This window comes from Rhinoderma darwinii, chromosome 5 (genome assembly GCF_050947455.1).
Source record: "Rhinoderma darwinii isolate aRhiDar2 chromosome 5, aRhiDar2.hap1, whole genome shotgun sequence".
NCBI lineage: Eukaryota > Metazoa > Chordata > Amphibia > Anura > Rhinodermatidae > Rhinoderma > Rhinoderma darwinii.
In genome coordinates this window covers 208,417,794-208,444,527 of record NC_134691.1, presented here as the reverse complement: position 1 = coordinate 208,444,527, position 26,734 = coordinate 208,417,794, and the positions used below count along the sequence as shown (strand labels likewise).

General features: G+C 40.0%; 1 protein-coding gene across 4 annotated transcripts in view; it reads left to right on the top strand.

Moving 5' to 3' along the window:
• CTNND2 (catenin delta 2) overlaps positions 1–26,734 on the top strand; it is a 794,124-nt gene that overhangs the window by 432,600 nt on the left and 334,790 nt on the right. The window lies entirely within an intron of this gene.

The window sequence follows — 26,734 nt, the reverse complement described above, 5'->3', positions numbered from 1 at the left end:
CAGGGCATTTTCTCATTCTCTGAAACTCAGGTGCTAAAAACAAGTGGAATGGCATTCCGTGCCACTTGGCCTTCCTTTCTCCACTTAGCCACCAGAGATCAGTCCTTGCCCTTGTCTGGTTGGTAAACCAATTAGAAGAGTAATTACCATTATCGGTCACAAAATTCTTCAGTGAGGTTCCCGACTTTCTTACCTTGCCCGTTCCTCAGAAAGCAGGTGTAGTTGCCTGGGTAAGCCACTACTAAAGGAGGGATTTCATCTCTCCCCACAGGTAGGTACAATAAAGAGAATGTCTTACATAATTTATCACCTGGATTATATGATGCATTATATAAAGATAACATGCATTGCAGACCTTGTGGGTTCTCCTTATCTGATAGCCTGAAATGTATAGTAGCCAGATGTGGCCTAGCTTTTGCACAAGCGATACAGTTAGTTCTATTATTTTGGATTGCAGTGTATCTCATCCATGCTAACCATTCATGTTTATCACTGTAAACTGTTTCTAATGTCAATTTATCTTCATAAGTGAAGTTGGCAGATAGACTATAGAGGGTAGGTCTATCTTCGGGGCTCCTTTTTCTTAACTTCAATAAAAAAAAATCCCTATAGCGTCAGTACCTGAAACCTATAGCATATAGTCCCTTATCCTTTTATTTAGGGTATTTACATAGATAATACAAATGTATTTATCTGAATATGCTAGTTTATAAGCTACGTTTCTATCCTTGCATTGATCTATAACACAGCGCAGAAATCTATTTCATATGTTGCAGTCTCACCTTCAGTGAAATTAAAATATTTAACTCTCCAAGCTAAGTATTTAGGGAATCATACTCCGACCCTGCTTCCCAGTGATCCCATACCTTTGGTTGAGACACCTTGGACCCCCATAGAATACCTAGAATAACTAATAACATTTTGCCCTGTCTCCTCCCAGGCTCTGGATGTTTTCTTCGCTGTAGTTTGAGACCAGTCACTTCTAATAAATGACCACCCTTTGTAATCAGTTTTTTATAGCCTAGGAGGATAGTGGCAATTCCCTAACTACCTTACAGTGTGATAAGTGTATCCCTGAGGTATGTTCGGCTATCTTTACGGCCGTAGGTGTGGTAAGCAGAACCTGATATAATCTTTTTCAAGGAAAATAATATCCAATTTCCTGGCTTCACAGGTTCAGGTACAGGGTCACCTGGAATACAATTAGAGATAGAAACTTCCTTGTTGGTTAGCATTTTTGCCATATATTCAGCAAGTGTAAAATCAAACTCTTCATCCATCCTAGAGAATGGATGTAACTGTGGTATTACAAATGGTCTAACCATTTGGTGAATACATCAATAATCACTAAACCATATTTCTTGCCTTTGAGTTTCGCATGAGAACTAAGGTCAAAAATAACTAATTTTAATAACATACGAAATCAGCATTAATATACTTGTCTTAAAGAAACAATGTCTTTCTTATTCACTACATAAGAACAAGATGGGGTCTCCAGACAAGATGGTTGCTGCACAAAATAAATTTATCTAAACATTATTTTAATCACTTTCATTTTTCCCACCTTTTGTTTATTTGAGGACATTTTGTACCCTAGCCAGGTACTTAAAAGAGGGCTTATCCCCCTTACGGACTTTATTTTCTTAGCTTGCTCTACGGTCATACTTGTCCTGCATAATGCCAAAAAGGTCTATACAGTGCCAACAGGTTGAGCCAACTACTTGGCAAATGCCCCCTTGGGCAGCATTCAAAACATCAAACACATAATCTGTAACAGTATCCAATCTGTCAGCCACTTTCTCTATATTATTAGCATTCTTTACTGCTAAACCTACTAATATTGGCAATAATCCAAACGTCTCCTACCATGGTACATATTGGTCATAATTGTCGCACTGTCACTTACTGTCCTAATGGGACTTTTACACCTGCAGATATAATAGGTTGTGGGCAGCATCTTCTCAAAGCTAAAGACACCCACGTAACATAACCTCCGGGCTCTCATTGCTGCCATGTACTTCTTACATATGAGTGACAACAACCAGTGACCTTCACCTCATAACTCCACATAAAACACCTCAAGTTGTTATTCACAATACCGTGGCATATTTACATACATTATAATTATAAACCTCAGACAATTTAAACAATAGGGTCTCAACTAAGAAAATAATACTATCACCAATCTCATGCTATCACCCCTCAGGTTTTGGGTCCTATCAGTTCATTGACAAGTCCTGCACATCAAATCAAACAAACAAACAAACACCTTTATATAAGAAAAACTTCTCTGTCCCTCTGGACAGGGTACATAGAAATATGTAGTTACTGGGTACATTTTATGTCACACTTGTTGTTACCCTTTTCAGCAGGATTTGTAATTGATCTGAGCTGATTATCTGTAACATCTTCTACTCACAGAAATATTCACAGATACCATTTGTTTATCTGACAAGTGTCTCAAACCAAATTTTTTCTTACCTACTCTGAGATTCAAATGAACACCCTTATACATATACCTAATATCTTAGGAAGCAAAAACAACTTCAATGAAATCCATACAAATGTGTTAGAATGGATATTGTGGATTTGGGAACTGTCCTCTCTTTGGTCTTATATTCCCCTGTAGATTATGTTTGGCGCATGTTAAACAAATTTTTTTTTTTAGAGTACTTAGTAAAGCCATATGCCATGAACAATTTAGATATGAATTCTACCATCCCCCCTGTTGAGACATGGCTTGTCCCATGGCTCAATATAACTGCACATCTGAATAAGTTGCTGGGTAGGATGTATTTGTTCTTACAAGATCCATCTACAAACAGTATGAGATCACTATTTGGTAGAGGAATATCTTTAAGATCTGATCTTGGTAACACTCTTTCTGCTATGGGGGATAGGCAATCAAGTGGTGCACCATCCTCCGCAGTAGACATCAAGGTCGAAAAATTTAAATTTGTACATCTTTCTATCATAAATAACACTAATGTAACGGAAGCTCTTATAGCTTCTGCGGCGGCTACAACTGATTGAACATAGGGAGGTGAGGCTCTAGCTACTGGGTCAAGTTTTGATGAGTAGTAAGCTAAAGGTCTATCCTTTCCTCCATACTCCTGTGTTAGCACTGAAGTCATGTATCCATTTTTATAATCTACAGTTTGAATAAATAAAATTCTTTGTTGTTTGTTTTTTTTTTTTTTTAATTATCAGTTAGTCCAAGCACTGAAGAGCCTACAAGAACCGGTTTTATCTGAAAATAAAATGCCTCTTCATAAATCAAAGACATCAATGGTCCTGTAATATCAGCATATCCAACTCCTGCAGAAGTTAGTCATACACAAAAAGTACATCATTTGTCTTTTTGTCAGAGGTTTCGGTGCTTGGAGTATGGCTGACTTTCTTCCTTCATCTAGATATTTACCTTTTTGGGTAATATGGTGTATAGAATGCCTGTGTGATAACGATCCTAGTAAGTATATGCCCTAATACTTCTCCTATGAAGTGGGTTCTTCTGTCACTCTCAATTACTTCAGGGACCCCATATCGGCATACTGCTTCACTGAGTATTTCCTTAGCAGTGTTTTTAGCTATGTTTTTGGTTACTGACCTTGCCTCAGGCCAATTTGAATACACCAGTACATATGAGGACATATTCATATACACCTACCCTGGGTAGCTGTATGTAGTCCACCTGCAGTCGCTGGAAGGGGTAATCAGGGCAAGGCATGTTCTTACTGGGTGTTTTTGTCATTTTACCGGGGTTGTGTCTGACGCATGTCAGGCAACCCTCTACATGTCGAGCAGCTGCGTTCTGAAATCCAGGGACAAACCAGTGTTGTATTGGTTTGCCTGCTGAAGTCAGAAAGCCTCTTGCTTGCCATATTGTGTCATAATCGTCTGCGACTCCAAAGGTGTACCTTGAGTCTGTATAGACATTCACCCTTTTACCTGTGCCCATCTTACATGCTTCTGCAAGTGCCATGAGTTCTGCCTCTTGGGCAGAGCTGCTGGAGGGCAGTGACTTTTTCAGCACTGTCTTACCTTCTTGGACTACTGCATACCCGGTGGTGAAATGTCTTGTCAGCTCATTCCAGTACCTGGATCCGTCTATAAAATACTGAATATCATAGTTAGTCAAAGGTTCATCAGTGACACCTGGTAACCCTTGGGATTCAAGTTGCATTAAACTGTGACAATCATGTTCATGTTCCATATTAAACAAGTCATTGTCATTTGCAAGCTCATACATTAAGGAAACTGTATTTATAACTTTAAAACCTGATTTTACACAGCTAACTTTAATTAATTACTTAAAAAGTCAGTCTATTTACACAATCTTGTACTTTAGTTCAATGTTCTAGGACTTTTTACACACTAATTTTACATATAATAATAATAATTTGAAATTCAATTAATTCAGTATCAACATATATTGACACGTTCTTCTCTAGTTCCGCTTTTCCGATCATTTTAACATTCTGTCAGAACTTTCTACCATTTCCCTTTTCTGAAATTCTTCCAACAGTCCTCTTACACAATCAAAACCACACTTCTCTTTTCTGATTCACTAAATTATAAAATTCAATTACCCTCAAAGTCCCTTTTAAATCCAAATTTGCCACACCCTTATCATCATCATTTTACATTCACCACATCTAATTTGTGCATATACTTAACATCCCTTTCCAAAGGAATATTTTAATACTTTTTAACACAAACAACCACATCCTGAAACTGTCCCTGATACGTTACACATGTTACGAGCAGTGTCCTTTTGAAAGGAAATCTAATTTAGCAATTTCAGTATATGTCTCTCTATTTAATGGACACCTAAATGGCGTCTTTTAGGGATATATACAGTTTGCCTCCTTCTAGGTCCGTTAATAATATGCCAATCGTTTTTGTTTTTTTCTAGACTAAAGGTCTTAAGTATATTTAATTTAAACACTTAATATCGAAAGATTTGCTTAACTTCGTATCCTTTATCAATTATTTTGACTATTCTCCAACCTTCAGTAGAAATAGCCACATTAATCCAAACATACACTCAGGACAAGAGATTTAAAACAATCTGGTGTGCCTTTGTCCTTTTCTAATATTTTCAATAGATGTTAATCCACTTTTTGCTACGTGACAATTTGTCTTACTAATATTCATTTATCCCTTTATTCTATTATTTGGTCTTGGTTCTATGATCTGACTCTAATTTGATCTCATTCAAAGAGTCTTGTAGAATTTTGATGGCCAGTTGGGAATATTGAATAACAGTGTTCGCTGCACCTTATAAATAAGGCTTCTTACCAAAACGTTATTCTCCCTGGACTGTAGTACTCGCTGCACTCTAGACGCCTAGAGCCGCTTACCTAAACACAGTCCCAAGACAGTAATGTCGCTCACCCAAGGTGACCACGACACGAAAATGTGAAAGACTGTCTCAACTCTCACTTTTACCACATTTAGACAAGACACATAATTAACGATTAACAAACAGACAAATTAGATATAAATAACAAAACCTACTATCATATTCTATATTTCTGTATACCTCGTATATCTTGAACACAAGGTATTTTCACCAAAGTCTTAGTACACACACAAAACACAACAGTATTATGCTGATCAGTCATATACTTAATATTCCTGGGTGTTTTAACAGTATTTTTCCTACTGATTTGTCCTTGTAACAATTTTACAAAGGACCATTCCTAATCGGACTCCCTTATACACACAGGGTTTTATTTATTTAACCCTCATACATTCAATTTTCACAGTCAAGGAGTCTCATATATCTTTCATCTATAACAACCATTTCTTTCAACTGCACCAAAGAAATACTTGATTACCTTAAAACTTCTGGTGTCTGGGGCGTCCACAGACAATAAGAGGCTGGTCAGACCAGCAGCAGATGTCCTGGATGTGTCTTTACACCACAGTTTGAAAGTCTTTATCTTTCTTTAACTTTGGATTTAGTTTATCTCAATCATTCAATACTTTTAGTCACAATTTTAAACTTTATAAAACAAATAATGCTAATACTCTATAATCCTTAATCTATAGGAGATCCTCAAAATCTCCAAGTACTTTATCTTTTACGTGCTGCACGGAGTTATTTATTACCTGTAGCCTTCTCACATATGCTATGGACTATTAACCTCGAGAACCGTTATTCCCAGGTTTTTATATTAAGACCTGTGCTTAATATAACTAAGACCCAGTCTTAGTACCTAAGATCCCACTTAGGTTTTTATCACATAACCTTATACATCTAAATATGAAAAATAATAAAAACATATATATACAAAATTATATTACCGTTATTCAGATGAAAACTTGAATCCTCAATTCTCCTTAATATGTTCTTTTTAAAAACCGTCATTCCACCTCGTCCCTCCGTCTGACTGGCCACTTTTTAACGGTAATTTAACCGGAGGTCTTTGAATTAAGTGAGTATTTTGATGACTCACCCCGTGCACGGTGTACAGTCCTCGGGTGGACGAGGGTCTGGAAATATTGGTTTCCGGCTTCGAAGGACCAAGATGTTAGAAGAATTTTCCATACTTTATCAATAATAATTCAAGTTTTCATCCCAATAAGAGTTTTATTCACACCGGTGTGGAGACGAATGTCTGACTTCATTACATAAGCTCTGACTTATATACACTTTAACCACAAACAGATGACATCTTGCACATGACAGTGAATATCTTTCACAAAATACTAGTCTAATGCAGTTTTGCTTCATATAGCATATTTTGACACTTACAACTGAAACTGGGATAAAGTTGAACTTCCCTAATTGCATCTGACTTTATTGAGAAATATCAACTGTCCCAGACTTGAAAGCAAAGCATATTTAAAACTTTAACAGCTAAAACATTTCATAAGAAGTTCTGTATAACTGAGAGTATATTTAATTTCATTGCATCAAATAAGTATAAATTTAAAATAAAACTTTCATATCAACTCCAATGAAAACAGCTCCAAAAACATCCGTAAAAAACGCTGCTAAAACGCAGCGAAAAACGCGATTTGCTCAAAAAACGTCTGAAAATCAGGGGCTGTTTTCCCTTGAAAACAGCTCCGTATTTTGAGACGTTTTTTGACTCTACGTGTGAACATACCCTTATTTAACTCGCAGAGTGAACACCGTAAATAATAAAGAATTGAAAATGCCAAAATCGCTGTTTTTTGGCCACCTTAGCTCTAAAAAAATTTCATAAAAGTTGTATGTACCAAAAATGATATCAATAAAAACTACAGCTCGTCACGCAAAAAATAAGCCCTCACACCGCTCAATCGACCAAAAAACTAAAAAAATTATGGCTCTCAGAACGTGGTGAAACAAAACAATTTGATATCACCATAATTGTATTGCGTCACAGAAAAAATTTAAGTTGTCGTTTTTACTGCACAGTGAAAGCAGTAAAAACAAAACCCAAAATACAATGGAGGAATCACAGTTTTTTCCAATTTCAGCCTGCACAGAATATTATTTTCAATTTCCCAGTACATTAAATGGTACTTTAAATGGTGTAAATAGAAAATACAAATCCTCCCGCAAGAAATAAGCCCTCACACCACTCTACTGACGGAAAAATAAAAAAGTTATGGCTTTTGGAAGGCGGGAACTGAAAAAAGGAAATAAAAAGCACAAAATGGATCAGTCCAGAAAGGTTTAATTAATTTCAATTAAAAAAAAACCATTTATGACCACATGTGGGGTATAGCCACACTTGGGAGAAATTGCTTTACAAATGTTGGGGTGCTTTTTCCTCCTTTATTCTTTGTGAAAATGAAAAAATGCAACATTTTGTTGGAAATGTTGATATTAATTGTCACGGCCTAATTCTAATAAATTCTGCAAAAGACATGTGGGTCAAAATTCTCACTATACCCCTAGATCTATTCCTTAAATGGTGTAGTTTCCCAAATGGGGTAACTTTTTGGGGTTTCCACTCTTTTGGCCACTCAGGGGCTTGCAAATGCGACATGACAACCGAAAACCATTCCAGCTAAATTTGAGCTCCAAAAGCCAAATCAGCGCTCCAAAATCCAAATGACGCTCCTTCTCTTCGGAACCCTGCTATGGGTCCAAACAGCAGATTATTACCACATATGGGGTATTTCCGTAATCGGGAGAAATTGCTTTATAAATGCTGGGTTGTTTTTTCTCATTTATTCCTTATAAAAATTAAAAATTTCTACGTTTTTTAAGGAAAAAAGTAGATTTTCATCTTCACAGACTAATTCAAATACATTTAGCAAAAAAAACTGTGGAGTCAAAATGCTAACTATACCCCAAGATAAATTCCTTGAAGGGTGTAGTTTCCAAAATGAGTTCACTTTTTGTTTTTTTTTACTGTTTTAGCACCACTTAAAACCTGACATTGTGCTTAAAATATATTTTTAAAAAAAGGATTCCCCATAATACACTAGGTACTCCTTTGCTTCTGTGGCCTGTGTTTCAGGGCCATGTGTGGGATATTTCTAAAAACGGCACAATCTGGGCAATAAATATTGAGTTGCATTTATCATGTAAAACCTTCTGTATTACAGAAAAAAACTGTATTACGAATGAATTTTGGTAAAAAAATATGGAATTTGTAAATTTCACCTCTACTTTGCTGTAATTCCTGAGAAACTCCTAAAGGGTTAAAACACTTTCTGAATGCTGTTTTTGATACTTTGAGTTGTGCAGTTTTCAAAATGTGGTGATTTATGGGGACTTTCTAATATATAAGGCCCTCAAAGCCACTTCAGAACTGAACTGACCTCTGTAAAAATAGCCTTTTGAAATTTTCTTGAAAATATGAGAAATTGCTGCTAAAGTTCTAAGCCTTGCAATATCCTAGAAAAATAAAAGAACGTTCAAAAAACAATGCAAACATAAACTAAACATAAGAGGTATATGAAATAGTAACTATTTTGTGTGTTATTACTGTCTATCTTTCAAGCAGATTCATTTAAATTTAGAAAAATGCAAATTTTCGCTAATTTTCTATTCATTTTGGTGTTTTTCACACATAAATATTTAATTTATTGACCAAATGTTTTTTTACTAACATAAAGTTCAATATGTCACGAGAAAACAATCTCAGAATCGCTTGGATAGGTAAAAGCATTCCCAAGTTATTACTACATAAGGTAACACATGTCAGATTTGAAAAAATCGGCTTTGTGCATACAGGAGTACATCAATTTTATGGGTGGCGTTGATCTTTCAGATCAAGTCATCAAGCCATACAGCGCCATGTGTAGAACAAAGGTATGGTATAAGAAGCTGTCTGTCCACCTGACACAAATAGCACTATACAACGCCTTTGTTTTGTACAGATATGTTGGCAGCAGGGATACGTTCCTACAATTTCAGGAAAGGGTAATCAAATCCCTGTTATTTGCTGATTAGGAAGCAATGGGCCGTACATCTAGCAGCAACGTCAGCAGGATTGTTCCTGGCCAACATTTCATCACAGAAGTCCCCCCCACTTGAAAAAACAGATGCCCCAAAAAAGATGTGTCGTGTGCTCAAAACAAGTCATCAGTAAGGACACAAAATATATGGGCACCACAAATCCCGGATTGTGCCTTCAATGATTTAAAATTCATCACCCTTCTTTCGTTTTTCTCTTTTCTTTTTTTTTAATTCTTTATCCAATCTTGTATATTGGCCATAAAAAAAATAATTTCACTGACAAGCCCCTTTGCTCATTATAATATTAGTATAACCCCCAAAATAAACTAAATATTCTCGCTATAACCAGTGCACTATACCCTGTAGGCAGCTGGAATTGTAATGGAGGGAGTGTCCCTCTCACCCTGGTTGCATAGCTGCATTTTTTTGAATGGTGGGTAGGTTGGCAGTGGGACCTGCCGACCCATCACGCTCCAGGATTTCCAGGCTGCCCACTTCACAACTAATATTTCTCACTATACCCCCAGATGTCTACAATAAGAGTTGTCCATTCACAAACTAAAAATTCTGACTGTACCCCTCTAGATGAACACAATGACAGGTATCCGTCACATACTAAAAATTCTCATTATACCCCTAGACTAATTCCTTGAGGGATGTAGTTTCCAAAATTGGTTTACTTCTATAATAGATTGACACCTCAAATCCTCTGTAATCATGGCACAATGTGATAAATACCACCATAGTAGGCCTCAAATATTGCATAGTGCTCTTTCTCTCCTGAGCCCTATTGTCCATCTAAACACCAGTTTACATCCACATATGTGGTGTTGCCGTAAACTGTAGAAATTGTGTACAAACTTATTTCTCCCATTACGCCTTAAGAAAAAAAAATTGGGTCTAAAACCATTTATGGACCATTTATAACAAACACCTGTGGGGACAAGTTTACTAGATCACTAGATTAATTCCAAGCTGGTGACAGCCGCGTTATGGTCTGGGGAATTTTTTCATGCTATTCTCTGGACCCACTCATCCATGTGGAAGGTACTCTGAACCGATTTGTGTATGAATCCATCGTTGCAGATAACGTCCACCCATACATGCTGTTTGTCTTCCCTGGGGCAGATGGAATCTTCCAGCAAGACAATGCCACATGTCACACGGCTAGAAATGTCCGACAGTGGTTGGAAGAGCATGACCAAGACTTCCAAGTACTTCCCTGGCCCCCTAATTCGCCAGACTTCAACCCAATTGAGCATCTCTGGGACCACCTCGATCGTCTTGTTCGCTCTATGGATCCTCCCCCACACACCCCCCAGCAAATGTGGGACGCACTTCAGTCAGCATGGCTCCAGATACCTGGGACAACCTACCAGCACCTTATTGTGTTCCTCCCAGCCTGTCTAGCTGCTGTCCATGCTGCACACGACGGTTACGCTGGATATTAGCTGGTGGTCATTATACTGTGACTCGACTGTGTATATTGTGTATGAGAAATCATATTATTCTGATTGTTATTTGTGCCTTGCTGTATTACATGGGGTTTGATTAGGACTATTAGATACACTATATGTGCTGCTACATACTCAAATGATGTTTGACTTTTAAGCATACAATATCTGACTTTCTACACTGGTCAGCATGAGTATAAGAATCTATACACTCAAGGTTTCAGATTAAAAACTCAAATGATGCTGTAACCCATGGCACGCCCCCCTCCCCCCACACACACGCAATGCGGTTGTGGCGGTGCCAATGGTCACGATGGCAATTGGAGGCCTAACAGAAGCTTACTGTTCCTCCATCTACAGAAGCCTTTGCCAGAGGCAGGGTCTAATTGGCTGCTAGTCAGTGTAAATTTGACAGTTACAATACATTGCAAGACATAAGTAGTATAACAGAAATCAGGCAGTTGGACCTTCATGTCCCCTAGTAGGACTAAGAAGAAAATAAAAAAAAATGTTAAACAAAAAACTTCTGCATCTCAAAATAGTACCAATAAAAACGACATCTTGTCCTTCAAAAACAAGCCCACATATGGCTAGTTTTGGCTCTAGCAATGTGACAATGCAAAAACTAATAATTTTCTTGTAAAAGTGTTTTTATTTAAAAGTGTTTTGAGTAAAAGTAAAATACAAAAAAACTATACTTATTTGGTATTGCCGTTATTGTATACACTCATAGAATAAACATATTATTTATGCCGCACGGTGAAAAATGTTAATTTAACCCCCTCCCCCTTTTGCCACTTTTGACCTTCCTGATAGAGCCTCATTTTTAAAATTTGAAATGTTTCAATTTATGTGGTAATAACTTAGGAATGCTCTCAACCTATCCAAGCGATTCTGAGATTGTTTTTTCGTGACACATTGGACTTTATGTTACTGGCAAAATTTGCTCAATACAATCAGTATTTAATTGTGAAAAAGACCAAAGTTTTGAGAAAAATTGCAAAAATTTGCATTTTTCTAAATTTTAATGTATATGCTTGTAAGACAGGCAGTAATAGCACACAAAATTGTTGCTAATTAACATCCCACATATGTCTACTATAGAATGGCATCGTTTTTTTATATGGTTTTATTTTTCTAGGACGTTACAAGGCTTAGAACTTTAGCTGCAATTTCTCACATTTTCAAGAAAATTTCGAAAGGCTATTTTCACAGGGGTCAGTTCAGTTGTGAAGTGGCTTTGAGGGCTTTATATATTAGAAATCCCGAATAAGTCACCCCATTTACAAAAACTTCACCCCTCAAAGTATTCAAAACAGCATTTAGAAAGTTTCATAACCCTTTAGACGTTTCACAGGAATTAAAGCAAAGTAGAGGTGAAATTTACAAATTTCCTTTTTTTTTTGTTGCAGAAATTCATTTTTAATCCATTTTTTTTGTAACACAGAAGGTTTTACCAGAGAATTGCAACTCAATATTTATTGGCCAGGTTCTGCAGTTTTAGGCAATATCCCGAATGTGGCCCTAGTGTGGTAATGGACTGAAGCACCGGCCTCAGAAGCAATGGAGTGCCTAATGAGTCTTGGGGCCTCCTTTTTATTAGAAAATATTTTAGGCACCATGTCAGGTTTGAAGGGCTCTTGCGGTGCCAAGACAGTGGAAACCCCCCAAAAGTGACCCCATTTGGGAAACTATCTAGGGGTATAGTGAGCATTTTGACCCCACAAGTTTATTGTAGAAATTATTGGAAGTAGGCCGTGAAAATGAAAATCTACATTCTTTCAAAGAAAATGTAGGTTTAGCTATTTTTTTTCTCATTTCCACAAGGATTAAAAGAGAAAAAGCACCACCACATTTGTAAAGCAATTTCTCCTGATTAAAACAACACCCCACATGTAGTCCTAAATGGCTGTTTGGACACATGGCAGAGTTTAGAAGGGAAAGAGCACCATTTGGCTTTTGGAGCTCAAATTTAGCAGGAATGGTTTGCTGAGGCCATGTCACATTTGCAAAGCCTCCGAAGGGAAAAAACTGTAAACCTCCCACAAGTGACCCCATTTTGGAACTACACCCCTTGAGGAGTTAATCTACGGGTGTAGTGAGCATTTTGATGCCACAGGGCACACAGTAGGGCTCAGAAGGGAAGGAGTGTCATTTGGCTTTTGGAGTACAGATTTTGCTGGATTGGTTTCTGGTTGCTATGTCGCATTTGCAAAGTCCCTGTGGGACTAAAACAGTGGCAACCCCCCACAAGTGACCCTATTTTGGAAACTACACTCCTCAAGGTATTCACCTAGGGGTGTAGTGAGCATTTTGACCCTACAGATGTTTCATAGATTTTATTAGGATTTGGCAGTGAAAATGAAAAAATAATAATTTTTCTTCAATAAGACGTAACTTTAGCTTACATTTTTTCATTTTCTCAATAAATAAAGGACAAAAAGAACCTCAACGTTTGTAAAGCAATTTCTCCTGAGTACGGCAATACCCGATATGTGGACATAAACTGCTGTGTGGGCACACGGTAGGGCTCAGAAGGGACGGAGCGCCATATGGCTTTTGGAGTGCAGATTTTGCTGGATTGGTTTCTGGGCACTATGTCGCATTTGCAAAGCGCCTGTGGGACCAAAACAGTGGAAACCCCCCACAAGTGACCCCATTTTGGAAACTACACCCTCAAGGTATTCACCTAGGGGTGTAGGGAGTATTTTAACCTCGCTGGTGTTTTGCAGAAATTAGTGTGCACTCGATGTTGCAGAGTGAAAATTTTATTGTTTCCAAAGATATGCCAATATGTGGTGCCCAGCTTGTGCCACCATAACAAGACAGCTCTCTAATTATTATGGTGTGTTTCCCAGTTTTAGAAACACCCTACATGTGGTCCTAATCTTTTGCCTGGACTATCGACAGGGCTCAGGAGTGAGAGAGTACCAATCGAAATAGAGGCCTAATTTGGCAACTTACACAGTATTGGTTCACAATTGCAGAGGCTCTGATGTGAAATAATAAAAGAAACCGCTGTGAAGTGACCCCATTTTGGAAAGTACACCCCTCAAGGCATTTATTAAGGGGTGTAGTGAGCATTTTCACCCCACAGGTCTTTTCCATAAAAGATTGCGCTGCGGATGGTGCAAAGTAAAAATGTTAATTTTTCCCTAGATATGCCATTTCAGTGGGAAATATGTTGTGCCCAGCTCATGCCACTGGAGACACACACCCCAAAAATTGTTAAAAGGGTTCTCCCAGGTATGGCGATGCCATATATGTGGAAGTAAACAGCTGTTTGGGCACGCTGTAGGGCTCAGAAGGGAAGGAGTGCCATTTAGCTTTTGGAGCGTGGATTTTGCTTGGTAATAGTTTTGTTTGGACTTTTACTGGTGTTTCAGATTATAATGTGTGGCATATGTAAGCTGGGCAGAGTAGATCAGGGGCATAGTCAGGTGGTATAATAATGGGGTAAACAATAAAATAATGCATAGATGTGTGTTACGCTGTGAAGCAATCCTTTCTGCACAGGCCGGTGTCGCACTGATAAATGGTGTAGTTACTTATTCCCCTTTTGGTCCACACTCTGCACCTTTGCAGTTTGGGGAATTTTTCTGGGAAGTGTTGTCCTGGTATAATACAGGCACCCTCTCTTCCAGCAGATATGTTTGTGCCCTCTCCTTCCTGGTTCCCTAATTTTAGTGCCTTGATAATTCGCCTCTTGAAATAGAAGAAATGTACCCCTCGGGCCGGCACATCTGCATTTTTTTTTTCCTGACTTATTGGAGCCTTAACTTATTTTATTTTTTAATAGACGTAGTGGTATGAGGGCTGTTTTTTTGCGTGACTAAGTTATTATTGCTTCCATTTTGGGGTACACGCAACTTTTTCATCACTTGTTCATCCTTTTTTTTGGGAGGCAACGTAATAAAAAAACAGAAATTCTGCCATAGTTTTTTTAGTTTTTTTTTATACAGCGTTCACCATGCATTATAAACTACATGTTAACTTCCTTCTGCGGGTCAGTACGATTCCGGCGATACCTAATTTATAGAACTTTTTTATGTTTTACAAATTTTTGCACAATAAAATTACTTTTGTAAAAATAATGTAGTTTTTCTGTCGCAAAGTTGTAAGAGCCATAACTTTTGAATTTTTTCGTCGACGGAGCTTTCTGAGAGATTGTTTTTTGCGAGACGAGTAATAGTTTTTATAGGTACCATTTTTGGATACATGCGACTTTTTGATCACTTTTTATTTAAATTTTTGTAAGACAAAGTGACCAAAAAAAAAAGCAATTCTGGCATTATTTTTTAGGTTGTTTTTTACGGCGTTCACTGCGAGGGACTACTAACATAATATTTTTATAGTTCAGGTCGTTACGGACGCGGTGATACCAAATATGTATGGTTTTATTATTTTTTTTTAATAACAAATGACTTGATAAGGGAAATAGGGCGATCGTGTTTTATGTTATTACTTGAAAATTTAATTTAATTTTTTATAACTTTTATTTACTTTTTTTATACTTTTTTTTAGTCCCATAGGGGACTTGAAGGTCCAACTGTTTGATGTTGTAATACATTGCATTACCTATGTAGTGCAATGTATTAGAACTGTCAGTTATTCACTGACAGCAGGCTGATCAGGCTCCGGTTGGGGCCTAATCGGCTTCCGTAATGGCAGACAGGAGGCCATTTTTAGGCCTCCTGTTTCCATAGTAGCAGTCGCCAGCCTTGCCATCGTATGGCAGGCTGCCGATTTGCTACATACCACTTTGATGCAGCGATCACATTGGATCGCTGCATCGAAGGCTTTAATTGCAGGAATCGGAGCTAGCTCCGGTTCCTCCCGTTACAGTAGGATGTCTGATGTAACAAACAGTGGATACCCACTGCTGATGACGCCGGCGCAGCTTCTGGAACCGGAAGCCTTTTAGGCCCTGCTGCCGAGCGGGGCATAGGAGGCTTCCGTTGCTGGCAGAACGGGAGGCAAGTATTAGGCCTCTGATCGCCTTTGCAGCCACCGGCAACCCAGTGATCACGTTGCTGGGTTGCCGGTGGCTAAAAACTCCTCACATGCTGCGATCTCTATTGAACGCTGCATCTGAGGGGTTAATCTGCCGGATCGGATGCTAGCTCCGGTCCTGGCCGATACCTCAGGGTGCCAGCTGTAACATACAGCTGTCACCCGGCGGTGATGTTGCGGGCTCAGCTCCCGTAATGGTACTGCGCTTTGCGGGAAGGGGTTAAAACACAAAATATAAGGGCATATATGCTGTTTTTTCCTATTCTCCCCTGAAAAAAAATTGCTAAAAGTTAATCAATAAACTTATATGTACCTCAAAATCGTGGCATTGAAAAATACAACTCATGGCAAAAAACAAGCCCTTATACAGCTATGTGGCTGGAAAGATATAAAAGTTATGGCTCTTTGAATGCAATGGTAAAACAACTGACAAAATTGCTTGGTCATAAAGATTCAAAATAGGCCGGTCATAAGGGGGTTAAAATAACAGATTAAATATTGCTTAACAAACTTTTTACTCACTGTTTCAAAAACATTTAAAAGATGTACTTCATATTCAATTCTGCTGGCAAAACTGCAATTATTGTCTCAAACGATAATTATGAAAGCTTACCAAAGGCAAGCATTGTCAAACACTAGAAACAAATGGATATCCGCGTTAAAATTGTGTGGGTTACGTGCAGTTCTTTACATTTAAAGGGATTATCCGGGACTTTGAAATTGATGGGCTATCCTTAGCTTATCTGCGGGGTTGCCGAGAGTTGGACTGCCACCGATTTAATATTGATGGCCTGTCCTAAGCATAGTCCATCAATTTTAAAATCCTGGACAACCTATTTAAGGCTATGTTTACATTGATGTACATACGTTATATTTGACAGGAAAAATAGCACTGCTTGCAGAGTTAGTTGTCCCGCTAGAACAACAAACACCTCGGCGGAACCCGACAGACCACATTCTGAGCCAATTTGGTCTGTCTGGCTTTAGTGCTATGCATTGTGCGACGGATCCGGCAATGCGTCGTGGTTTACTTTAAAAATGAAAACCACGTTGCAAGTGTGAACACTCTACTCAAGCAGTACATGCTAGTGAACTGGGATTTAGTAATTTTGTTCTTTTTTTTTTTTTAAATCAAACAAGTTTTTATTAATAGTACAACATTTGTTATACAGCCTGTACATTTTTTACAGTACTTTACAGAAAACAAATGAGAATAACATAACCTCACCTAAATATTGCAAAATTTCTTCAAGTGCTTTATGGCATGTATACAACATCTTTGTTTACACCGTAACCTATTTCTCCCCCCAACTAAACTACCCCCCTCCCTTGCAGTACCCCCTCTCTTTCCTGATTTTTCCATCACTCCTCCTCCGTGTCTCCTCCATAGTAAACCAATATTCCATCAGACCTTAGACATGCATGTGTGTCAGCCCCCCTCCCAATCTCATCTAGTGATCCGCATTGCCATATACGTGCACCCATTTACCCCATTGTTTCTCGTATTTCTGAATTGTCCCTCTTTTCAGATATATCCGATGTTCCAGTGATACCGTGTGGTTAACATATCCAACCAGTTCAGCTACCTCCGGGGGATCCGCCTGCAGCCAATATTTTGCGATTAGTTTCCTAGCATGATATAAAATCTTTTTAATAGACAGTAGTTCCACTCCATCCCCTCCTTCCTCCCCAATGCAACCCAGTAAGAATATTTTAGGTTCTATTGGGAAATCTCTCCCATATACGTTAGACACCATACTTTTAACTTCCTTCCAATATCCTTCTAGCAGCGGGCAGCTCCAAAACATATGCTTTATGTCCGCCCCATCAAACATGCACCTGGGACATTCCTTAGTTGATCTAATGCGCATTTGCCATAGCACCTTAGGCGTCCTATACACCCTGTGTAATAGAAAAAGTTGTGACCTCCTGTGCGTTACACTAATAGAGAGTTTTTTAGATGATCCCAGTACCTCTTCCCAGTCTTCATCCCCTATAGGCCCTACATCCTCTTCCCATTTACGTCTGATCTCCACCAATGGGTCTCCCAGAAAACTAGAGAGTAGCGTATTATATAGCACCGAGATAATCCCTTTAGTGTCTTTTGCCCCTAATACCTGCTCCATCCCTCCCATGGTGGAACAGCTCAAATCCACCAGTCTCTCTTGAGCCTGCGCCGCATGCCTTAATTGAAGATATTGGTAGAACAGCCGATGTGGGAGTCCAAACTCCTCCTGTATTCGAGCAAAGGGCTTAAAAACACCTCCTTCATACAACTGGTATACATATCTAATCCCTACTTGTTCCCAGTCTTGAAATCCTTCCAGCATATTAAATTCCCATAGGTATGGATTGTCCCATAAAGGCATATAATTGGAGCATCCTGTAACCCCCAATAATTTCTTACTTTCCCACCAAACCCTATGTATTAATAGTAAAGTCGGCTTCCCTCTTGCCTCCCTCTTTAATTTATGGGATTCCATGGCCTCTAATACATCCGTTCTCTGACCCAAATAATACACCAGTTTCCCACTAGAATCCCACTCCTCCCTATTCTTCCAGCCCTTAAGGTGTTGTAATTGGGCCGCTAGATAATATATCCATGCATTCGGAATGGCTAACCCTCCCTGTTCTACTGGTAGTTGTAGCTTGTCCAGTTTTATCCTGGGAATCCCCCTTTTCCACACCAAGTCCCTAAACAAGTTATGGATTCTCCTGAACCAGTATTTAGGTAACCACACTGGGGCATTGTGCACCACATAAAGAATCTGGGGCATCAGAATCATTTTGATGAGATTTGCTCGACCCAATGCTGACAGTGGCAGCCCGAGCCATATTTTGGTCTTATCCGTGAGTTTGCTCAACAATGGTATCACATTCAATTCAATAAAGTCCTGCACCCTCGCCGATATCATGATTCCCAGGTACTTAAATTTCTGTACACACGGTACCTCAATTCCTCCAATCACCAACGGCGTATCTATTGGCTGGAGTGGCAACAACACCGACTTATTCCAATTAATTTTTAGTCCTGAGAATCTACCAAAGCGCTCCAATACATTCATTATCACTGGCAGTGAGTAATTTATTTCCCCCAAGAACATCAAGATATCGTCCGCATATAATGCTATGCGCTCCTCCAGCTCCCCACAACGAAACCCTTCTATCCCTGGATGCTGTCTTACCATATTGGCTAGGGGTTCAATTGCCAACGCAAATAGTAGTGGCGAAAGTGGGCATCCCTGTCGCGTCCCCCTCTCCAGTCTGAAGGAATCTGACATCCTTCCATTTGCTCTTATCCTAGCTACCGGCTCCTTATATAATAATTGTACCCATTTTGTAAATTTCTTTCCAAAGCCCATCCGTTCCAAGACAGCCCACAGATACCCCCACTCCACACTATCAAACGCCTTGGCGGCATCTAAAGACAGCACTGCTCTACACCGAGCATCCGGAGCATCTGTCTGCAGATTCAGGAAAAGTCTACGTAGATTAACTGCTGTAGAGCGCGATGGCATGAATCCCGACTGATCCATCCCCACAATTTTAGTCACTACTCGCGACAGCCTATTAGCAAGTACTTTCGCTAAAATTTTAATGTCCGTGGTTAATAGAGATATCGGTCTGTATGAGTCAGGTTGTTTCCGATCTTTCCCTTCCTTGGGGATTACGACTATAACGGCTTCGTACATTGTCTGCGGTAAACGCCCCCTGGTGAAACTATCCTGGAACACTTCCAATAACTCCGGCAGAACCGTCTCCCCATATGTTTTATACAATTCAGTTGGTATACCATCTATCCCTGGAGCCTTTTCGTTTGCCATAGAACTTAACGCTTCCTGTATCTCCTCTAGCGTAATTGGCTCTTCCAATCCCTCTCTCTCCTCCTCCCCCAGGGTGACCCATGTCATTTCTGCCAGATATTCTGACAGCAGATCCTCCGAGTAGTCCACCTTAGTACGATACAGTTCCATGTAGAATGATGTTAACACCTCTAATATATCCCCTGTTTCTCCAACCAGAGTCCCGTGCACTGTCTGCAACTGATGAATGAATGCACTTTCCCGCATCGGCCGTGCCATATTTGCTAACAGTCTGCCCGCCATTTCACCCTCCTCATAGTATTTTTGTTGTAAAAATAGTCTTTTATTAGCCGCTTGCTCCAGCTGATGTTCCCTAAGCGATTTCTGAGCACCCTTCCATTGGGCTAGTGTTTCCGCAGTGTTATTAGTAACGTGCCTCTCCTCTGTTACTGTGACCCTGTCTGTCAAATGTTGACCCATTTGTCGCGACTTAGTTTTAATGAGCGAGATCTCCCGTATATACACTCCCCTTATAATCGCCTTCATAGCATCCCATAAAATATCCGTAGGGACTGTACCCTTATTAAACTCAAAGTATTCTCGCAGACTTATATTTATTATCTCCTCTCCCACTAACCGTATCCAGAACGGGTTCAACCTCCAGTGCATTCTCACCCCCCCATCTCTGAGCTTGTTCGGAGCTTAAGTAACATTGGGGAGTGATCAGACAGTGCTCGTGGTAAGTATTCCACCCCTTCCACACATTCCATCCCCATTCCATTATTAAACATTAGGTCTATTCGTGATAATGATCCATATGTAGATGATACACACGAATATTGCGTAGCAGAGGGCCATTTTGCCCGCCAAATATCTGTAAACCCAGCCTCCATCATGTACTTTCCCAATCTCGTCAGGCCAGTATCCCCCACCCCTCCCCCTTTTGGAAATTTATCCCACCCTTTCTCATTATGTTGTTGAAATCTCCCATCAATATAGTCGGTATCATAGGCCACCCAGCCAGTTTCTCCAGCACCTCTCTCATCGGACCCACAGAGTACGGGGGAGGCACATATAACACCACAATTATACATTCCCAGTTAAACAATTTACAGTGCACCCCAACATATCTACCTGCCCTATCTTTAAAGGAATCTATACAGCTAAAAGGCACATCCCTATGAACCAGGAGGCTAACCCCCCTTGAGTATGTAGAATGAAAGGAATGGAAACTATGTCGGATCCAAACCCTATGCGCTTGTTGCACCGTGTCAATAGTAAGATGAGTTTCCTGCAAACCCATCACTCCAACAGACTGTCCTTTCAGGTATTCGAAGATAGCTCGCCTTTTTGTTACCTCTCCCATACCTCTCACATTCCAGGACAGAAGATTTACCCTACCCCCCATCTGAATCTGTTTTGCATTTTACAGTGGCTATTTCCATTATTCCCAGTGACAATGACAATGACAATCAGAGCATACTGCGTTTCAAACTCCCTTTCCCTCCCAAACATCCCCCCTCCCACCACCCCCTCCCACTCAACTTTCCATAAACATACCCTCCTCAGAGGGCCCGGGCTGGTGAAAAAAACTTCACCACTATGACCATACAGCTTCCCTTTCACACTGTAGAAATCCATCTGTTTCTACAATTTAACCTCCAAAACCAAGAACCTCCCGCCGCCTTCTCCTCAATAAACAAGTAGCATTTTTATGACTCCTATATTCAATTCTGCCTTTAAACTGACAGCATCTTTCCTCTCCTCCCGCCAACAATGAGATATAGACATCATCTTAACAAAAATCAACATATAAATGCAGAAAATAATGCCTTATATTCTTGCGCAAATCATCTTCCTTCCACCATAGCAGAGTCCCGACTTCATCCATCCATTTGTTGATCACGCCGCCGCTTCCTCCGGATCATGTCGTAGGCGAGCCTCGTGACTATCCAGCCACCGTAGCGCATCCTTCGGATTTTCAAAGAACTGTACGGATCCTAATGCCGCCACTCTGAGCTTAGCCGGATACAACATGGAGTACTGAACTCGAAGATTCCTCAGTCGTCTTTTAATGTCCAGGAATTGCATCCTCCGTTTCTGTATCTCCGCAGAGAAATCCGGGTAGAACGACACTTTCACCCCGTTCACTCTTATATCTTGCCTTTCTCGGGCCTGCCGAAGAATCAGATCTCTGTCTTTATAATGAAGCAATTTCACTAGCACCGGTCTCGGTGGCCTCCCAGGTGGGCCCGGTCGTGTGGGCACTCTATGGGCTCTTTCCACCGCAAACAATGGGGTCAGCGATTCCTTGCCAAAAACCTCCAATAGCCATTTTTCGAAGAAAGCATCTGGATTGGACCCCTCAACTTTTTCAGGGATGCCCACCATCCTAACATTGTTTCGACGCAGGCGGTTCTCCAGGTCATCGGTTTTTGCTAAAAGATACGTAACATCCACCGCCACAGCATTCACGTCTCTCCTCATAGGCAGTATACTGTCTTCTAATTCGCTGACCCGACCCTCCATCGCTGTCGTGCGTTCCGAAACTTTTTGAAGATCATGCCTTATTATGGACAAATCTTCCTTAATTCCCCCCACCTGGCAGGTAAGTTTAGCTAGCGTGCTATTGCTCAGGCTTACCGCCGAAAAAACATCTGCCAGCGTTGGGCCCGGTTTGTCCAGGGTCTGTACGTCTCGATCCAATCCTCCTCCTGAGTTATCTGCAACAGTCTCCCCATTCTCTTCCTCCTCTGCCTCCATTTGCGCTCGCAGCGGTTCAAATCTGGATCCGGAACGGCCAGACTGCTCCTTCCCTCCATCCGCCATCCTCTCCCTCTTATCACTTTTCACAGGGGTTTTTCTGGCAAAGCGTTCCAGCCGCGATGCCGCCGCCCCTCTCACATCCCTGCTCACTGCATAGGAGCACATGTCAGCGCCATCTTGCGCCCCCAGCTCACCGTCCTCTGCCGTCTTGGATCTCCTGGACCGGGTCATCACAGCCTCCGATGCGTCCAGAATTACGTCTCCCTGATCGCAACAGGTTCCCCTCTCTTCTCAGGTATGTTTCCGATAGGAGAAGCGAGTCTTAGGATGATTCTGCAGGATATCGGCAGCGGGAGCTCCGGTTTATGCCTCCACTCACATGCGCTGCTAAGCCACGCCCCCCGTAATTTTGTTCTTTAAAAAAAAAATGTTTCGACATTGTGGTAATGCAGTCTTTTTCTGAACCCCAACTTTATATTTCTAAGTCTTGTGTTTTTTTCTCTGCCTTGCAGTATGTCACTTTTAGGCATAATTTTCTCCTTTGACTTCAATAGGAATAACGCAAATGAAAATTCTACTGCACGTATACTTTACATTTAGCTGAACTTTATTTTTTTTCCCAGAAATGTTTTAAAACTAAAATCACAAACAAAAGGTGGTGGATTTGTCATGTTATTTTCAAGAATCACAGAATGGGAAAAGTTTATTAAAACTTAACCTTACATTTCAATACTCAGTAGTCAGGAGCCTAGTGTATCACCATAGATTATGATTAACTAAATTCCATTATTCAGATTGGCCATATATATTTTTTTCTCACATTAGTGGATTAATTCGTCACCATTGCCCTGTTTTTTTTATTCTTTGTGCTTTCTATCATTATTTATACAATGGGCTCCTAAATGTTTTATTTATTTGAGTATTGAAATTAAAAGTTACATTTTAATAAGCTTCTCCATTGAGAAGACAGGGAAATTATTGGTTATATTTTACATTTTCAGCTTCTGTCAGTTTTGTCTGAAGGTCATTTTGTACCAAAATGCAAAGTTTCAGTTCTTTCAAAATCCTGTCAGTAATTAAAATAAGATTGTTGTATTAAAACAAAATATCTATTTCCTAACTGCTTAATATGTTTTATTACGTGTAGGAGTTTTGTGAAATCTCTCTTCTTGTGTTTCCCGGTTTTAGAAACACCCTACATGTGGTCCTAATCTTTTGCCTGGACTATCGACAGGGCTCAGGAGTGAGAGAGTACCAATCGAAATAGAGGCCTAATTTGGCAACTTACACAGTATTGGTTCACAATTGCAGAGGCTCTGATGTGAAATAATAAAAGAAACCGCTGTGAAGTGACCCCATTTTGGAAAGTACACCCCTCAAGGCATTTATTAAGGGGTGTAGTGAGCATTTTCACGCCACAGGTCTTTTCCATAAAAGATTGCGCTGCGGATGGTGCAAAGTAAAAATGTTAATTTTTCCCTAGATATGCCATTTCAGTGGGAAATATGTTGTGCCCAGCTCATGCCACTGGAGACACACACCCCAAAAATTGTTAAAAGGGTTCTCCCAGGTATGGCGATGCCATATATGTGGAAGTAAACAGCTGTTTGGGCACGCTGTAGGGCTCAGAAGGGAAGGAGTGCCATTTAGCTTTTGGAGCGTGGATTTTGCTTGGTAATAGTTTTGTTTGGACTTTTACTGGTGTTTCAGATTATAATGTGTGGCATATGTAAGCTGGGCAGAGTAGATCAGGGGCATAGTCAGGTGGTATAATAATGGGGTAAACAATAAAATAATCCATAGATGTGTGTTACGCTGTGAAGCAATCCTTTCTGCACAGGCCGGTGTCGCACTGTTAAATGGTGTAGTTACTTATTCCCCTTTTGGTCCACACTCTGCACCTTTGCAGTTTGGGGAATTTTTCTGGGAAGTGTTGTCCTGGTATAATACAGGCACCCTCTCTTCCAGCAGATATGTTTGTGCCCTCTCCTTCCTGGTTCCCTAATTTTAGTGCCTTGATAATTCGCCTCTTGAAATAGAAGAAATGTACCCCTCGGGCCGGCACATCTGCATTTTTTTTTTCCTGACTTATTGGAGCCTTAACTTATTTTATTTTTTAATAGACGTAGTGGTATGAGGGCTGTTTTTTTGCGTGACCAAGTTATTATTGCTTCCATTTTGGGGTACACGCAACTTTTTCATCACTTGTTCATCCTTTTTTTTGGGAGGCAACGTAATAAAAAAACAGAAATTCTGCCATAGTTTTTTTAGTTTTTTTTTATACAGCGTTCACCATGCATTATAAACTACATGTTAACTTCCTTCTGCGGGTCAGTACGATTCCGGCGATACCTAATTTATAGAACTTTTTTATGTTTTACAAATTTTTGCACAATAAAATTACTTTTGTAAAAATAATGTAGTTTTTCTGTCGCAAAGTTGTAAGAGCCATAACTTTTGAATTTTTTCGTCGACGGAGCTTTCTGAGAGATTGTTTTTTGCGAGACGAGTAATAGTTTTTATAGGTACCATTTTTGGATACATGCGACTTTTTGATCACTTTTTATTTAAATTTTTGTAAGACAAAGTGACCAAAAAAAAAAGCAATTCTGGCATTATTTTTTAGGTTGTTTTTTACGGCGTTCACTGCGAGGGACTACTAACATAATATTTTTATAGTTCAGGTCGTTACGGACGCGGCGATACCAAATATGTATGGTTTTATTATTTTTTTTTAATAACAAATGACTTGATAAGGGAAATAGGGCGATCGTGATTTATGTTATTACTTGAAAATTTAATTTAATTTTTTATAACTTTTATTTACTTTTTTTATACTTTTTTTTAGTCCCACTAGGGGACTTGAAGGTCCAACTGTTTGATGTTGTAATACATTGCATTACCTATGTAGTGCAATGTATTAGAACTGTCAGTTATTCACTGACAGCAGGCTGATCAGGCTCCGGTTGGGGCCTAATCGGCTTCCGTAATGGCAGACAGGAGGCCATTTTTAGGCCTCCTGTTTCCATAGTAGCAGTCGCCAGCCTTGCCATCGTATGGCAGGCTGCCGATTTGCTACATACCACTTTGATGCAGCGATCACATTGGATCGCTGCATCGAAGGGGTTAATTGCAGGAATCGGAGCTAGCTCCGGTTCCTCCCGTTACAGTAGGATGTCTGCTGTAACAAACAGTGGATACCCACTGCTGATGACGCCGGCGCAGCTTCTGGAACCGGAAGCCTTTTAGGCCCTGCTGCCGAGCGGGGCATAGGAGGCTTCCGTTGCTGGCAGAACGGGAGGCAAGTATTAGGCCTCTGATCGCCTTTGCAGCCACCGGCAACCCAGTGATCACGTTGCTGGGTTGCCGGTGGCTAAAAACTCCTCACATGCTGCGATCTCTATTGAACGCTGCATCTGAGGGGTTAATCTGCCGGATCGGATGCTAGCTCCGGTCCTGGCCGATACCTCAGGGTGCCAGCTGTAACATACAGCTGTCACCCGGCGGTGATGTTGCGGGCTCAGCTCCCGTAATGGTACTGCGCTTTGCGGGAAGGGGTTAAAACACAAAATATAAGGGCATATATGCTGTTTTTTCCTATTCTCCCCTGAAAAAAAATTGCTAAAAGTTAATCAATAAACTTATATGTACCTCAAAATCGTGGCATTGAAAAATACAACTCATGGCAAAAAACAAGCCCTTATACAGCTATGTGGCTGGAAAGATATAAAAGTTATGGCTCTTTGAATGCAATGGTAAAACAACTGACAAAATTGCTTGGTCATAAAGATTCAAAATAGGCCGGTCATAAGGGGGTTAAAATAACAGATTAAATATTGCTTAACAAACTTTTTACTCACTGTTTCAAAAACATTTAAAAGATGTACTTCATATTCAATTCTGCTGGCAAAACTGCAATTATTGTCTCAAACGATAATTATGAAAGCTTACCAAAGGCAAGCATTGTCAAACACTAGAAACAAATGGATATCCGCGTTAAAATTGTGTGGGTTACGTGCAGTTCTTTACATTTAAAGGGGTTATCCGGGACTTTGAAATTGATGGGCTATCCTTAGCTTATCTGCGGGGTTGCCGAGAGTTGGACTGCCACCGATTTAATATTGATGGCCTGTCCTAAGCATAGTCCATCAATTTTAAAATCCTGGACAACCTATTTAAGGCTATGTTTACATTGATGTACATACGTTATATTTGACAGGAAAAATAGCACTGCTTGCAGAGTTAGTTGTCCCGCTAGAACAACAAACACCTCGGCGGAACCCGAC